General features: G+C 36.3%; 1 pseudogene; it reads right to left on the bottom strand.

Moving 5' to 3' along the window:
• Nucleotides 1-1,018: 1,018 nt before the first annotated feature.
• Nucleotides 1,019-4,470, bottom strand: LOC149533929 (UDP-glycosyltransferase 85A5-like; annotated as a pseudogene).
• Nucleotides 4,471-13,314: the final 8,844 nt, after the last annotated feature.

Genomic DNA, 13,314 nt, shown 5'->3' with positions numbered 1-13,314 from the left:
CTTTTGTACTTGGCACCTTTGAGATAAATTGCTATCAAGATTCATTGACCTAGATTCTTGTTATGAGTTTTGGATTGTTATCCATTTGGGACTTGAGATTATCTCCTTAGAACGGTAGGAGTGGGCCATTTATGTTCCACGAGGTAGGGTAGTAGTGTCTCTTATACCATTGAGATTAGACAGCTGGATGTACCTTGTGAAGTTGTTCTATCTTTCTTATGTTTTGATTATGGTGTATGGTCATATTCAGACATTTTGTACTTTGGTTATTTGAGATCCTAATGGATGTTGTATCTTATCATGATGTATATTCTTTTAGCATTTCATACCTTGTGACATGTGCAAATGATGAGTATGCATTCTCGTTATACCACGTGACATTTGATGTACTTGTATATTATGTTTAACTTTACATACCTTTAAACATAATTTTTTTTAATTGATAGTACTATCACTTAAATTTGTTTAACTAAGTTTTACACCTGTTGAAGCACTTCCACATTATGCCTATAAAAATAGGTCTCCCTGTCACTCTATCATGATTAATATTAAAAATAGCAACCTAAAAGAATGTTACAAGGTAGATGCGGAGTTGAGCTATGCTCGTAAAAAATAACTTCAGAATTTTTACTGTAGCCATACCTTGATCTATTCGGTAATTACTTCCAAAGATGTGCAATAACTTTTATGAATTCCTATACGTATTTGTCTATATTCAGATTATCTATAAATTAGCCCACTACACAACTCAGAGGATCTCGTTCCAATCAACGCTTCTTGAATAGATAAGACTTTTTCTCATTGAATATACCTACAAGTGTCCACAAATAAATATCGCTCACTTGGCTTTGGAGAGTCAATCAAAATGAATTGAACACAAGAAAAAAGATTCCTTAGAATTAAGATTTCAAACATCATCTTTCCTTCCATCATGCCCTATGGGCTGAACCTTTATTTCTTGGTAAAGATAGACAGCGCTGATGCAGATTTCATGTTCCATTACATCAACAAATAATAGTTATTTTTCACAAACTTCCTCCTCCGTCGCCTTCACATAGCTTTGAAAATTTACATATGACGATCCCGTTTCGCCCTTCACTGCATCTCTTGCTTCCTTGCTCAACTTCATCACCCTCCTCTGCATCTTATCATCTTCAACTACCATTCCCACCGCTTTCTCGACTTCTCCATTTCTTACAATTCCATCGCTATCTACAATAAATGCCAGCCCAATCTTCCACACGTCTACCACATAAACACAGCTCAAAAACTGATCTGCGAAGTAAGGCCAGCAGAGCATCGGTACTCCATTGGCGATGCTCTCAACTATGGAATTCCATCCACAGTGTGTGTTGAAACAAGAAATACAAGGACGAGAAAGAACCTTCGTCTGTGGGCACCATGACACAAAAATGCACGATCTCTGGTGGCTTCAATGAATCCTGGAGGAAGTATCGCGCTTGACCCGTCCATCAGATCGCTTCTCAGAACCCACAGAAACGGTTTCTGAGTGGCCTCCAAACCCAGTGCAAATTCTTCCAACTGTCTCTGGTTCACTATTACAAGGCTCCCAAAAGACACGTACACCACACTCTGCGGAGACTGCTTGTCCAGCCACTCCAAACATTCTGCCTCCTCCGTCCAGACGTTTGCCGTGATTTCAGAATGGTCTTGCCCGTTGAGACGGGGAAAAGAAATAGAGGGACCAATTGATCAAACCGAAGCTCCTTGGGAAACTAGGCTATCGATAGGGGCTTCAAGATAAAAGAAAGAATTGAACAACACCCATTTCAGCTCCCTCACTCTTTTCATGTAACGCTCAATGAAGCGGAAGATAAACTCTTGCTGGGCTTCAGCGAATCCAACCGCCCAAGGAAGGTGCGCAGAGAAGAGTGGAGGCATGGAGGAAAGGTATTTCACCATCTTAAAGTCCTTGGGCACTCCTGTGAAGTAGTCAAAATAAAAAATAATCCATTGTTACAGAATTTCATTGCAATCTGTGAAATTGGAAGGAATTGTCATGTGGCTTACCGTTTGAAGGGAGAAGAGAGAAGGAGATGAGATTGGGCGAATTTTAGAGAAGCGCATAGGTGGCAGTGAGTGATGCGGAGCGCACAACAGTAAGATTAATTGAGCCCAATGAAACTATAAAACATCCTTCTATCTCTTTATCGAGACTTTCTTCCCCCTTTTTCTATTCTCGGTTTCCCATTACAGAGATAAATAACTTTTCTACACCTGATAACCATTTTCTAAAACTAACCTCAACTTCCCCTATTCCAACATACTCGAAATCGAATCAGTTAATTACGAACCACATGATAATATAAACCTTTTATTTATTATATCTAGATTATTTAGACTACCATGATTTTAACTTACGGAACCCCCAAAGACATGAAATGGCTTTTTGAGCCACATTACAATGCATAATAACAACATATAGTCTAAAAATATTATTAATTGCTGGATGCTCCTGCATCATATTTCTGGGCACAGAAAAATTTGAGTCCCGTTGAATTGATGTGATCTTCTTCCGAGTTCTCCAATTGTATGTAGGTAATGTTGTCACCATAAGAAAGATTGATTTGATGCACTCCCCACAACATGTTGATTCAAAACTTTATAACGAATACCCTTCATGGTATTTTTGTTGAATCCTAGAACAAATACATTTGCCAACTGCATATCACTTGCATAAAAATACCAATCTACGTGATACACAATCTGATCTTCTTCTTGTTTATATATATTTAGAGCATCACATTGATCAACAAATACTTCATCCCTGTCATTAATAGTCTTCTCCTCAGCTTGTAATCTTTGGACTATGTCCATTCTATCTTGATCATTTTTGTCAACATCTCCATCATTTGGGCAAATCATTTCTTCGACCATACTTGTCACCAACTCTCCCTCATCCACAAAAACCTTTTCCTCACAAGATTCAACAACAACCTCTTGTTGTTCACTCCCACTCTCACTTTCTACACCAGCATTCATGTGCTGTCCATGCCCTTCCAATGAAATGTGTACCACTTCTTGATCCTTGTCTTCATCAACAACTTCATCTTCATCTACTACTTTCTCCAAAAGCAATGCTATCCTCTCCCACTTTGCAATACTCTTATCTAACTCTTCTCTAAGATTCTTGTAACTTTCTTCTTCTTGTTCTTCCAAAACTCGTCTTAGGCTTCTCAACTCCTCTTGTCTCATCTATTCTATTTCTTTCTTTCTTGCTTCTTCTTCCTTCTTCTTTCTTTTCCTTTCTTCTCTCTCTTTCTTACCGTCATACAAGTACTCCTTCAATGCCTTAATCATTTCTCTTTCACTCCTTGTCAAAACCATCTTCTTAAACCAATCTAGGGTTCGTTAGATATCCAACCAGCACCTTGGAACACTCTCAAAGGATAGTTCAACTCCAAGCATCAACAAGGGACCTTCAACCTGTCAAATCCTAGATCTTCTTCCCAGACCTTTTGTTGTGCTCTGATACCAATTTGATGCAGAGTGCACAACGGTAAAATTAATTGAGCCCAATGAAATTATAAAACAATCTATTAAAAACTGATCCAACTTCAACAAAATTTGATATCAAGAATCGATCAAAATAGATTCTTCAATGTCGATTCAAAACAACAAATACTGTAATAGATAAATAGTTCCCAGACAATCCCATCACCATTGTCATTATTCTCTTTTCATTACATCCTTCTGTCTCTTTATCGAGACTTCCTTCCCCCTTTTTCTATTCTCGGTTTCCCATTACAGAGATAAAAAACTTTTCCACATCCGATAACCATTTTCTAAAACTAACCTTCAACTTCCCTTATTCCAATATACTCGAAACTGAATCAGTTAATTACTAACCACATGATAATATAAACCCTTTATTTATTATATCTAGATTATTTAAACTACTATGATTTTAACTTACGGAACCTGCAAAGACATGAAACGGCTTTTTAAGTCACATTACAATGCATAATAACAACATATAGTCTAAAAATATTATTAATTGCTGGATGCTTCTGCATCAGTGAGCGAGGTCCAGAGAGCAGCCATTGGAATTCCGTGGCGCTTGGCGGCATCTAAAGCGGTGGAAGCCATGCAGTCCGTTATCAAACAGATGTTCTCCAGAGGGTCCTACTCTTTCATCTCCCCGATCAGTTTGTCGATGAAGGAGACGATGATGTTTTCTGTCACATGACACAACTTGGCAATGTCTGTCCGAGTGTCGGTGGGAGGAAGGTCGTCCGAGACGACTCTCCAGCGAATATGACGATGAGAAGAATCTTTGTAAATGGATTTGTTGGCCCGTGCAATACGAGAGTAGTTGTATTCGGTGTTGACGAAACTGATAAGAAATCCTTGATCAACGAGTTTATTGGCCAGCCGCATCATGGGATTGATATGTCCTTGGGCGGGGAAGGGAACCAGAACAGTGTGAGGTCTCCTCTGTTCGCCCATGATTTCTCTTTCCTGCAAAATTTAGCTGCCTATTGCCGCTCTCCGCAGAACAAATTTCAATCCCTTGGTCATCCCTTTCGAATAAATTAATTAACCCTTCACAAGCAGGACGGCTATCTATTAATTAATCCTTCACAAGGCTGACCACTATCTTCAGCTTTTGACCAATCAAACAAATCATTACCGGCCACGCCACGCCACCTGGTCTTTTAAAACCTGCAGTTCGCTCTGATTTTTGTATGTATCTGCTTATAAATTAAATGATCAAACGTGGCACAACTGGTTTTCAACTATATTAAAAGCCATTCTCATTTTTGGATGTATCTGCTTATAAATTAAATGATCAAACGTGGCACAACTGGGTTTTCAACTAGATCAAAAGCCATTCTCAGCATTGGATTAGTCAGGAATACTAGTGGACCATGGATTATATAAAAATGGGAATAGAAATACTTATTCTCGAATCTCAAATAGAAAATGGGGTTATGTATTTCTATTCTTGTTTGGTTCACTTAGAAATTGATGTGGAATTCACAGACTAAAAAATTTATATTTACTAAAATAATAAAAATTGGAATAAGAATACGTATTCCTTGTCCACCTATTTAGGTGGAATAGAAAATGCTCATTTTTAGATCAAAATTGAAATACATATTCCAATTTTATTCCTATTCCAATTTTGAGTTGGTGCATGCAAATAGAGAAATCAAAATATTGATAATATAAATATGCCTATTCCACTTGTATTCCTATTGCCAAACGACCCCTAATGTAGTTGAGGGATAGAGTGTCCCGCACATTGAGAAATCTGGTCCGTGCCATGCCTAAACGAAAAGTTACTCTAGTCAATTTTTGTATCTTTTTATTTAAAAATCGATGAATGCCAAGGGACGTCTATTAGTTCCATTTTTTATCTTTTATTTATATTGTAACAATGCGAATTTTGAACTTAAGATCTCTAAGGAGGAGGCTTCCCCACTTCACTTTTAGTTTGTCTTTAGATAATAATTATACTTTATTGAGCAACTAGCATGATAAATATTCTCATTATTTAAAGTTCTTATATGAAAATTAAAAATATAAAAAATAAATTTCCATTTTATCAGGATTATTTTTACAATGAATCACAATTACATACTAGTGATTTGATGATTGTTGAAAGACTCATAATTATTGATATTATTGAATTTTTTCTAATAGATTTCTATACTGACATTGATGCTCAAATTTGAGTGTTGCAAGTTTTGTGAACAAGTAATGTCCCCTTTTGGGACATTAGGGTTTCTTACTGTAAATATGTTTTCTCCTAGGTCCTTCCATTTGTAATGACTTTTTAGGGGTCATTTGTTTGTGACTTTTTCTTTTATTTGTATCCCCTTTTTCCATATCTTTTCTTTGCTATTAAATCTTCAGAGACCTTATATCAATAGAATCCAGTGACTTGGCCAAATGAAAAGTTCAACATTATTATTTTTTGATCCGATATGTTCCTGTCAATTGAAGCTATGCCTCAAAACTTCAAATATTTTCAACCTAGTTCCCCTTCATATCCAAGGAGTTCTGTAGAATAATTCTGAATTGACATTCAGTACATTATGTCACCAGAATTAGATAATCTTTATTTTTCACCCATCTATTTCATATAATTATTAATATTTTGATAAATCTTCTGATAAAATTTTATAGACTGGCAAGAGAACCAGCTCTGATACCATTTGTAATGAACCCTTTTGAGGGTCCATCATTTTTTCCAACTTTCCTTTTATCTGCTCTTTCCATGCTTAGTATTTGTAACCCAATTCCTGGTTGTTCATTCCCTATGTGTTCTCCGTTGTTGGTTTTTCCTTATCATTCCTCAATGCCCTTCAGTGGTGTATGTTTCTTTTTTCCAATCATATATCAAATATTATAAAATTTTATTTAGATTGGAAAAAAGAAACATACACCACCGAAGGGCATTGAGGAATGATAAGGAAAAACCAACAATAGAGAGCATACAGGGAACGAACAACCAGGAATTGGGTTACAAATACTAAGCATGGAAAGAGTGGACAAAAAGGAAAGTCGGAAAAAATGACAAACCCTCAAAAAGGTTCATTACAGCTTCAGTACAAGAGGTTAGAACTATGACAATAATAGGAATGATAGGAATCTAGAACTCACACAATCACTTCACTAGATGATTATTTATGTTTATTTTAATAGATTTATATAGTTTACTTATCTTATTGATAAAACTGTAATTTTACATATTTTGTGTTTCATTACTAGAAGGACATTTCATATTTCTATAGCAATAGTTATTTTATCCTAGAATCATAAAACATAATTGAAACATCTACTAATAAAGACTAACATTATTTATCCTTGCATAACATGCAGGAGAGTTAACCAATATCAATGGATGTGTTTTGTGTGGCTAGGGTTTGTAAGTCTAGTGATGGTAGTGAGGAGGAAGACAATGATGGCCTAGACGATGCAGGTTCTTTGTTGGTGCTTCCTATGATGCTTGTTATGGATGTGGTTGGGAAGATGTGTGTAGGGGTGTGGGAATTTTTTTCCCCCTTGGATGTCAATCTATGTGCTAGAGTCACTAGACAAACCCTGGTTCTATTTTCTTTTGTCTATTGTTAGCAACCATGGTTTTTTTGTTTCAGTATTTTCTCAGTGGTACTAGTTTTGAGGTGTTTTGGGGGATGAACTTTGTTCTCTTATTCCTTATGCAGAAAAGGGTTCTTTGGCCTTTCTTAGCCCTTCTTATGCTTTGTTGGGCCTAAAGGATCCTTGGACTCTTCATTTTTGTTCGATTCCAAAGACATTCCAATAATTTTGGGGGTTTTCTCCTTATAATGTTGTTAGGGCTATGTCACTCATATTTTGTGCTTGTGGCCTAGATCGTGGGGAGTGGGTTGTTTCCTCATGTTAGTTGTTGTTGTTGTTCTATTGTCATGGCTACTAGATTTTTGGTTGGTGAGGAGGCACCCTTATGTGGCATTTATGCTATTTCTAGCCCCGCTATGTTTAGTTCTTCGCCATCCCTAGAGGGCTTCTTGCATTCCCTTCATTGTTGTCTATTGTTCCCATGTTGGCCTGGGGGAATGTTCAGGAGTTTTTTTTTTTTTTTTTTGCCTAGTTTGGTTCTTGGTTGGTCTTTGTTCCATTTTATTTGTGATGGTGGTTGCCCCTTTTGGTATGATATTTTCCATGTGGTGTTGGATGCCAAGGGGGGTTGGTTTTCTTTCTCTCAAGAGCCTTTTTAGGTTTTGGGGCTTTGGCCTTTGGTGGTTTTTGGCTTCTCTTGCAGATGTTTGATCTCTCTTGGAGAATACACTAGTGGTTCCTTGAAGACATTTATTGGCTTCTTTGCTATCCTTCTGAGCTAATTTCCTTTTGTGGTGTTGCTCTACACTCTCATGGTTGGGAGATGTCCTATTTTTATAACTAATCCTTGGTTGTTAACTCTCTGGAGGTGTGCTATTTATTGATCTTTAGCAGTTTGGTTGTTGAATAAATGTTGGGCAATGATGTTTGGTGGAGGTGGAGAACAAACTCTCTATTTTGAAGCCATAGAGTTATTTTGGTTTTGTCTCTATATATTTTTTTTCTATTTAGAGTTTTTCTCCCTATTGGTTTGGTCCCTTCTTAGATTTTTATTAAATGACAAATTATTTTTTATTTATGGGTAATTACTATTTCTAGTTTCTTTGTTGTGGTAGTAAGTCATCCTATTAATTTTAAAGGGGACTTGCTAGTTATTAGTCATTTTGGTTGAGAAGTCATTGTGGTTTTGGTAGTCTTCATAGTTTTGGAATCCTTAGGAAATTCATTTATAGTTGGGGGTCCTTCTGAAAAACCCTGCAAGGATTTGAGTTCCTTTCAAATCCCTAGCACTTAGCTTTGGAAGCTTTTTTCCCTTAGCTATGCTTTTCTTTGTTGTTCTTTTGTGGGAAGTTTACTAGCATACTAGGTTTTAGGGGCCTGCCAATCCTTGCCTTCTTAATCAAAAACATTATTTATCCTTGACAAATTGTGAAAGTTGAAAAATATATCAAGTAGAATGGATTTGTTAATAATATTTTTTTAAATCTCCCTTTTATATATTTATCTACAAAATATCAAAATAATGTATATATATATATATATATATATATAGGAAAAAAATCGACAAGAAGAATCAAGTTTCCCAACTTACTCTTAACCATTTAATACAACCCATATGTAATAAATAAAAAACTCCCTCTCATGTAACATATTAGAGTTTTTTTATTAAAAAAGAAGTCTAGCGACAATTTTTTATTTTTATAGATGGATGGAGATATAAAGAAAGAACAAAAAATAGAGACATAGAACCAAAAAAAGGAGTTAGATAGGGGAGGAAAAAATACTATCCGAGGATACATATCTAAGTTTCATCCATCTTTTCTATTTCTTTTACAAATTATGGTAATTTTTACTAAAATAAATTTATTCTTTCACTGTAAAATACATATTATGCTCTTGAGAAAGTATGGTTAACTTTTACTTAAAGATAGGCATTATGTCAAAAAGTTAATTTTTTGTGTGATTTTATGCCTATATATTTTTAAAAAAGGGAGTTTGACTAGGTAGGAGACACACACCTAAGTGAATATGTGGAATTTTTATTTAACATGCTAGTTTATATATCCCTATTTTTTTTATTATTAAAGTGTAAAAATAGGTTTTAATAGGACCTACAAAACCCCATAAAGTCATTACAATAGATTAAACATTGAATTCCACTTAACCATCTATGCTAGCCAAGCCAATAACTTGAAACAAAACCAAATGGAACTAAGACCATAAACTAGCCACAACCAAATAATAAAAAATAGAAATATAGAAGAGACAAAAAAAATCCATCGAAAGAGTACCAGAGATCATATATCTTCTAGACTACTTACTTTAAGATCACCATGTCCAAAGGGAAGTCAACAACCTGCTTCTTCTTTTAGCTTGACCTCATGCACATACTAGGTCTGTCCCCTTGACCAACATGATCACTAATCTCAATATCCAAGAATAGCATAGCTTACAAGAATCTCGATTGACCTTACCCACAAGCCTTTTCAAAAAGTAGAAAGATGTAGACATAATATCCTTGTAGCTCTTAATAAATCTTTTAATAGAGTTCTCCATTCTGCTTACCCTCCCTTATAGATCCTCCATGTTCCTATTCTAGTTTTCCATATGCCCAACCTCCCTTTCATCAAAAGTGTCCTACATGTTCCCCTATATCTCATAATGTTTACTAGTGAGGGCTTAGTAGTTGATATTGAGGTTTTTGATAGAATTGAATGTTCATTTCTCCATATGAAAGGAGTATAAAGAAATGAGAGTGGTAGTATAGAGAACCCCAAAGTATGGTTCCACCGTCATGTCTTTTAGATCATCTTTTACACTTATAACATTTGCATCCTCCATGTCAATAGTCGTCATAGGGGGATGCACTTATCATTTCTCACTTTCCTTGCATCCTCAACTTTTTTTTCTCAAACTCATCCTTGTTTATGATCTCAACATCCTTACTAGTAAAGCACTAGGGAGAAATGGGAGTTTCATGCATTACAAAATTTACATAATCAAACAACACCAGGGTTTCTTTATACTCCCCTTCTCCCTCTATAGTGTTAATCTTGTCATTTTTGTGTTCATTGGGCCTTTGTAGAGGGACATTTTCCTCTTATAGAGGATGGGGAGACATACTGGGAATTGAAAGGTCAGGGAAAAATATTTCTCTACAAACCAATAGGAATCCACACTCACTCCCTCATCATTATTCTCCAACACTTTCACCCTCCAACTAAGTCACCATTTCATTGTCATCTGATTTTTGCTTAGCATTGTTAACAAGAATATGAGAGTCCATTTCTAGTTCCCCAAGAATCCTCTTCCCCTTATGCTTGCTACTACTATGCACATAAGACAACTATTTCTTATCCAAAAGCCCATGTTTAACATGATCCACTATTTTCTTTTTAATTGAGTAAAAAATGTACAAAATTATCCCTTCATAAAAAATAATCTTTCTTGTTTTCTTTTGAAAGGAGTTAATACTATGAGTTAAAGAAAAAAATACATATAGAAGGAGTAGAAAACCCTTCTCTTATGCATGAAGTGGTTAATCAAAAAAAAATTATACGAATAAACCCTATCATAGTGGTCATCCAAAGTGATGTATTCTATGATAGCTCAATCAAGACTTTCATTGAGATTTTCTTTAAAGACTAGAAATCATTTTTCCCCCTTAGAATGCTTAACAATTTTAACCTTCCCCTTTGTATTTTAAAGAAAAGTTTTAACTATATCATAAAATATCCTCTTATCAGAAAAATGTGGATACCTTTAGTGTTAAGCCTTGTGATTTTTGTAATAACTTCCATCGAAAGTTGCAATTGTCTCCCTGCCAAGCTTCCATTTCCTTCTTTTGAACCATGAATGAACTTCTTAGTCATGTTAGGATTAGACCATTTTAATCTCTCCATGTAGGGGACAAGGGTACCCCCATATATTGTATCCCATACATTCTGCTCATTTTCTACTTCTTGTACTTTTCCCATCTCTTCAATCCCCCCCATAATAGTAGTGCTAGACTTGTAGGGGATAAAATGACTAGTTAATCTCACAATAACAATAGACAATGCTCTACAACTTTCCCACTATGCCACCTACAACTGTGCCACCATCTCCTATCCTGCTTCCATGCCCTCTCAATCTTGGGAGGGATAGATCTCCCCACCCCCCTCTAGATCCAACCACTGACTACCTAGATTTGGAACTTGTGGAAAAATGCCTAAGTGGTCACTGTTCTCTATAGGAGGTTATTGCTATCTTGGCAAATTCTGGCTCCATCCCTGATGATTGCACCTTCTTAGGTCCCAAACTATGATTGTCTCCTCGAATGAGGACACTTCATCGACGTTTCCCAAACCAAACTATCTTGGGGTTTTTGTTGGTTTAAAGATGCCTATGGAATCTAATGCTAAACCCATGTTGTCCTTAGGTCCCACTAGACCTAAGATTTCATTCTTAGATTCAGTGGTGGATTTGATTTGCTTAGGTTTTACCCTTAGCCTTTTTGGAAACTTTGTCTCTTTCTGACCCATGATGGACATGGTTTGAAAATGGTGCTCTACTAAATGGAAACTAATAATTTTTGTTTCTATCTTTGTGATGGTGGATGACCTTTTCCTATTTAGGTTCATAGCTAAGTTGGAGTAGTATTCAATCTTGGCTAGGTCCTAGAGAGTTGGTAAACACCACATGATGATGGCTAAGTGTAAACCAAGATTTAATGCAGAATGCAATCTATTTAGATCTTCCCTAGTCTAAATATCCCTCCCAAGCTTCCCTTAGAGTATTGGAATGAGTGTGTTTTTAGGTGGATTGGTAACTCCTTTACGCATTTCATAAAAGCAGACTTGATAACTTAGTCAAAGATTAAGCTTGGCTTTGCTAGGATCTATGTTAATGTGAGAATGAATAAAACCCCTTGCCACCATGATGGGACTAAGATCTAAATGAGGTACCTAGTTGTAATCACTAACTTATGAGAATGCTGCCCCCTTCTACCAAAAGTGTAACAATTTTGGACATCTTTTTGTTGACTTCCCAATAAGTGAGAAACTCAAGAACAAGGTCTCAACCCAAGGTGTTGAGGTGGTGGAAAGCTAAAAAATTGTCAAGATGGAAGATATCCCAAAAACCTTGAAAAGTATGAAACCACTTGGTTTGGGGGATGTCCAGATAAATGAGACCCACAATATTGAGGAGAAATCTAGTACCCCTATGAAATCCTAAGTCAAGAGCTAAGGGGAGGAGAAAATAGTAAGAAGACCGAGGCTTTGAAGATGACTATGCATGAAGAGGGGGAAATTTTGGATACCTAGACCCTAGAGATAATGCAGTTGGGTGAGGGGTTGTTGAGAAATAATATGGCTTCGGTGAGAAATGGGAATGCTTGCAACCCACTCCTTGATGTGGGAGCTAGATCACTATTTAACAATGGAACTCTTATGGTTTCCCTACCAAGCAATATTGAATTTATTTCACCTACTTCTAGGGACCCAAATATTTTCAACAAGGATTTTGAATAGATAGTTCCAAAGAGGAAGAAAAAAAGAGTGAAGAAATTGGATGTCAGATCTGATGAGAGGATTGGTCAACCTTTGACTAGGATCATTTTCCAAAAGGAAATAGAAAAGGAGATTCCTTAGCGACAACAAAGATCCTTGAAGGAAACACAGGGTTGGAAAAGATGAAGGTCATATCCTAGAATGTTAGAGGGCTGAATAGCCCTTGGAAATAATATGAAATCAAACAAAAGATGATTGAATTCAAGGCTGATTTGTTTCTTTAATAGGAAGTTCAAACGATCACACAAGTCTTCTCGAGAGTGGATAGTTATGTCTGGCTAGGTGCTAGCTACACTTATTGTGAGTCTAAAGGTGCTTTTGGTGGGATTACCATGATGTTGAATCTTGACAGGGCATTGGAAGTGGATATCTTTGCTAGCACCCATTTTGTTGCCACCAAATTCACCAACTGGTTTGGCACTTTGGTCTATTTCCAATTTTTATGCCCTTACTACTCGTAATAGTAGGCTATCTATTTTGAATGAGGCCACCTCTATGTTTGATTCCATAAAACCAGAGAATATCTTATCTATGGGGGACATTAAAACCCCTTTGTAGCCCTCAAAAAAGATGGGGGGACTGGAGGACTTCTCAGATAGTATGCAAGATCTAGAGGATTTCCTGAGCAGAAATGATTTGATTGATATTGACCTCTAGGGCTCAACCTTCACTTAGTCTAGAAATAGACTTG

Source organism: Cupressus sempervirens, chromosome 10, assembly GCF_028749045.1.
Source record: "Cupressus sempervirens isolate cs-2001-9-10 chromosome 10, ASM2874904v1, whole genome shotgun sequence".
Taxonomy (NCBI): domain Eukaryota; kingdom Viridiplantae; phylum Streptophyta; class Pinopsida; order Cupressales; family Cupressaceae; genus Cupressus; species Cupressus sempervirens.
The sequence above is the reverse complement of the archived record's forward strand: the minus strand, read 5'-3'. Positions and strand labels throughout refer to the sequence as shown.